Here is a 5,329-nt window from a genome sequence, read left to right on the forward strand (position 1 = left end):
CTTTTGATATTTCGTATGATGGTAGCTCATGAGAATCTGAAAAATTATTCAAGTTTTCCACCAACAAAAATGTATATATGCACAAAACTTTGTGTTTAATATCAGATAATGAACAATCTACCTATCTGTTCCATGCATGTTTCAGGGTCAAAAGATACCAGCTTAAGAACTTGAGACTTTTTCTCTTTACCTCCAACTCACCAAACCATAGAGAAGAGAGTTTTTTACCCTTTCTTAATTGTGAATGGGCTTCCCTAGTGGTTTAGATGGTAAAGAATCCACCTGCCAATGCAAGAGATGCAGGTTCAGTCCTTAATTCAGGAAGATCCCCTGGAGGAGGGAATGGTAACCCACTCTAGTATTCTTGTCTGGGGAATCCCATGGACAGAGGAGCCTGGCAGTCTACCAGCCATGGATTCACAGAAGAATCAGCCGTGACTTAGTGACTAAACACAGCAACAATGATTGCAAAATAAGCAGACTTCCAGGAAAAAATCTTCTCCCCCGCCCCCCTCACATGTCCCTCTCCAGCTAAATCAAGGGCTGCTTGGCAGAAACCTAGGCCTCCTTCTTTGGGCCATCGATCTCCATACTGAGGTTTGCACGCCTGTAGCTGAGCTGTGCATTCACTCACCTGATAACAAATGGCGATATTTTTCCTAGGCTCACATGAATACAAACAACCCAGCTGTGCAAAGATCAGCGCATGTGTCTGTCGTGGCCAGTGAGCTGCAAGTTATTGTTTGCAACAGGGCACAGGAAGAAGATGGCAGCTTTTCTTACATCAGAATCATTTTTATATGAAAGTGACAAAGATGAAAAGTCATGGCAGAGAAGGTTGGTAATTAAAATACATCTGTAGCCAATTAGAGTCTGTGTTGCAGTTACTGAGATCATGAAGTTTGCCAGTTACAGAGAGAGGATCCAGAACCCCAATCATGACGGGCTTTTGAGCAGGGCATTGCCTTAGGCAAAAATTAAGTTAATATTGATGGAGATTATTTATTCATTAAATGGCAACATAGTGCCTGACACATTGCCCCCAGGGCTTAAAACCTAAGTTCCGCATATACGCATACAGGCAAATTGCCTCGCCACTGGTGGTCAATGCTTGTTTGATGGCTGTTCTCAAGGAAGTCCCTTGTCTTGAGTCCAGATGTAAATCAGACTTCTGTGGACTCAAGCTGGTTTGTGATACCAAGGCCAAATCCAATTCTACTTTTTAAAATTGAGAAAAGAAAAAAAATAAAAGTAATGTGTTCCTTTCCCCCTTTGCCTTTAAGAACCATGCGATCATAGCCATGTAAGCTATGCTCCTTTCAGCGAAGCCTTATTTCAGACCCTAGTAGATTATGGGATTTAAAAATGTAGAGACAGTTTAGGCATCTTTATGCCCTTGCTGAAGAATTGATGCTTTTGAACTGTGGTGTTGGAGAAGACTCTTGAGATCCAACCAGTCCATTCTGAAGGAGATCAGCCCTGGGATTTCTTTGGAGGGAATGATGCTAAAGCTGAAACTCCGGTATTTTGGCCACCTCATGCAAAGAGTTGACTCATTGGAAAAGACTCTGATGCTGGGAGGGATTGGGGGCAGGAGGAGAAGGGGGCGACACAGGATGAGATGGCTGGATGGCATCACTGACTTGATGGACATGAGTCTGAGTGAACTCCAGGAGTTGGTGATGGACAGGGAGGCCTGGTGTGCTGCGATTCATGGGGTCGCAAAGAATCGGACACGACTGAGCGACTGAACTGAACTGAACTAATTCCCTTGCAAGGTGCCATGAATAGTCTCAGCTAAAAGCAGCTAGAAGAGATTCTCTCATTTGAATTTGGAAACCTGATAATCTCTAACTAGGAAAAGAGAAGTCATGTACACACATGTGCACAGACACACACACATGAAGATTTGTAGATCTTGTTAAATGAAGTTCTTAATTCTTATCATCATCTGATGCCTTCCCTTCAACTGTCAAATTTTCCAAATGTAACATCTAAACGTAACATTTATTATTTTTCTATCTAAGAAAATATATAATGTATTTTAATCCCCAAAACTAGTATAGGAAGAAAAAACTGAAGTCACATGAGTAAAAGTCCATATTGGTGTGGGATTTGAATGTCTGTATGTGACAGAAAGTTGATTCATATTGGATTTTTGTATGTTTTAGAGCCTGAAATGAGTTATTGATCTGTGATAAAGTAAACTGACATTTTTGTAACCCACTATGCCATCGGTATATCCAGTAAGCGCAAGTTTCAGTAATATATTATTAGGATCAAGTCATTGGTAGTTTTAGCAAGCATTTGCAAACATTTGTTGCAGAAGAGAGCATATACATATTTACAAGTGAAAGTGTTAGTCATTCAGTAGTGTCTGACTCTGCAACCCCATGGACTGTAGCCTGCCAGGCTCCTCTGTCCATGGGATTCTCCAGGCAAGAATACTGGAGTGGGTTGCCATTCCCTTCTCCAGGGTATCGTCCTGACCCAGGGATTGAACCTGGGTCTCCAGCATTGCAGGCAGATTCGTAACCATCTGAACTACCAGGAAAGCCCCATATTTACAAATTTTCAAATGTGCATGTGTATCTACGATGTTTTATTCTCTTCTCTACCTACTAGGAAATATACTTTTCTTTAGCATAAGTTTTCTCACCTCCAATGTGCTTCCTTGATGTCAGTTGATGATGGATTAAGAGGATGATCTAAACTGCACTTTTTCCAGGCTTTTATTAGGGACTTAAACTCTTGTTTTCAGTCCAGAGCCTCTTTAGATGACTCAGCCTTCAAATCTACCAGGTTACATTATGTATTCCAGGTATTGGTTGGAAGTTCTACCATCTCCACCCAGCCCCAGAGTCAAAGTTGCCTGACCTGGCACTGAATTTCTGAACATCTCTAGAGCAACGAGCCCACTTGTTCAGTTCAGGAGGGAGAAAGGACTTCCAGCGGTTTCTCTCAGCCTGAGCAACACACTGCTCTCTGGGATGTTGCTCTCAGGGACTGCAGCTCTCCATTTCTATTTTTAGAAGTAGGGGAGGGAAGGGGGAACCAGAGGGGTTCTCTGTGGTGAGAAAAACTTGGCAGAAGCTCCTACTGACTTCTCTTGCTGCCAAGATGAAGAGAAAGGACGGAGGCCTGCTAAGGATCTGACATCTGCTCTGCAGCTTCTTGGAGGCCAAGCACTGTCAAAAGCACTTCACCCCCAGCCTTACCATGTGGGAATTAATACTCTCATTTTGCACCTAAGACGCTGAGACTCCAAAGGTTTGGTTATTTTCTCTGAGTCGCACGAGTAGTGATAGACCCGGCATGAGAACCACTGCTCTAGGCATGGCCTGCACATTTCATGGATATTCATACAATAATGATGATAATAATGCCTCTCTCATGGATTTGCTATAAACACTCACATTTGTAAAGTATCTATTTAAGCACTTGACACAATAGGGACTCAATCCATGGAAACTGCCATTATTATTATTATCATCATCATAATCACCATTATCACCTTGTTAATACTACCCAGGCTCCTATTACTATGTGATGGTGTGCTTGTCACTTCAAAGTGTCTAGTAAATTTTATAAAATTATCTAATTACCAAATAGAAAAAAGATCTATTTCCTGCTTCTCTTCACTCTCACACCACACCCAGGTTTTAAAGAACATGCTAGAGTGTGTCAGGAAGGGATTCCCCAGTGGAAATGGTAAAGAATCCACCTGCCAATGCAGGAGACTCAAGAGACATGGGTTCGATTCCTGGGTGAGGAAGATCCCCTGGAGAAGGAAGTGGCAACCCATTCCGATTCTTGCCTGGAAAATTCCATGGACAGAGGAGTCTGGCAAGCTACAGTCCCTGGGGTCACAAAGAGTCAGACATGACTGAGCATGAGCACACATGTAGTGTGTGTCGGTAGCGCTTCTCTTGTGCAGGAAGGGTAGGGGCAATGCATGTCTGTGAATTGGCTGGAGACAAGAGGACAGAATGTAGGGACCTGAGGGTATCTCTCCTTGCTGCCAGAGCCGAGAACCACAGGCAGTCCATGACCGTACACAGATGTATCCTGCTGTCCTAGAAAGAGTGAATCCTGCCTCGCCTTCCCCTCTGAACTCTCTGGAAGAACTTCCCAGGACACCCAGAGAGCCCACAGTGATGGCTTGTTGTGCTAGCTAACCTCTTGCCTTTTCTTTCCCACTGGCAAAGGTTGTGGCAATCTGTCCCATTGGTTGATTGATTCCAAGGTTGATCCTATTTTTACTTATTTTCAGATAATAGTCCAATAAATTATACTTGTTAGAATTCAGACTCCAAAATCCCTTTAGCCCATCACTTTTCAAGTATTCCTCAGTCTCTTTCAAAATCTTTTCTCCTATATCGAGAAGTTTGCTGACTTGAGATTTATTCTAATTAATCTAATTTTATGTGTAACAATAATTAAACCTTTCTCATTTTTCCACTTCAACCTACCTACCCTTTCCTTTAGATAAGCCTCCCAGCATCTTACTGCATATACTTATCATCTTATTTCAGACACAGCCCTGTTTAGGGGCAGCCCTGTTTGGTAGCAGATGCTATGACTGAGTGCCAAGAAACTTGGATTCTATTTCAACATGGGGCTTCCCTCACTCACTAAAGCCCAAAGATCAGTAACTTCCCTGAGCCTCAGTTTTCCCATAGTGAAACAGAAAGCTTAGTCAAAGATAGTCTAGAATCCATTCAGGTTTTAGCCTATTCTATCAAAAATCACTTAGTCTAGAATCCATTCAGGTTTTAGTCTATTCTATCAAAAAAATCACTTAGTCTAGAATCCATTCAGGTTTTAGTCTATTCTATCAAAAATCACTTGACCTTTAACATATGCATGGAGAAACTGTGTACACTTTTCATTTCCCCTCAGAATAACTACCACTTATTATTAAACTATGGGTTTGGTGAGATCCCTTTGGAATTACATATTTTTGCATAATCCATGAAATTTAATATTTGGACAGTGCTTATGATGAAGTGGGGGAATGAGCAATAAACAGTTAAAAGCAAGCTGTGCAAGATGTTTTGCCTTTGTCTTTATGTAACCAATGGAAGTGATGAGAAAATGAGAAAAAAAAGGGCCAGAGTAAGCTGAGGTATTTTTTAACAGGCAAAATAATTAAACTCTCTGATGGCAAGAACAAAATTTTATAAATGCTTTTTGCTTCTACTTTAAAACCTCTAGCAATAAAAATAAAACTTTCTTTAGACTTCCTTAAGGCATGGCTATTAAAATCCTTCTACCAAGGAAAACTTCTCAAGAGAGAAATGAAAATTTTTTTGATGTGGATGGAACC

The sequence above is a fragment of the Bubalus bubalis genome, chromosome 11 (assembly GCF_019923935.1).
Source record: "Bubalus bubalis isolate 160015118507 breed Murrah chromosome 11, NDDB_SH_1, whole genome shotgun sequence".
In the NCBI taxonomy this organism is placed as follows: Eukaryota; Metazoa; Chordata; class Mammalia; order Artiodactyla; family Bovidae; genus Bubalus; species Bubalus bubalis.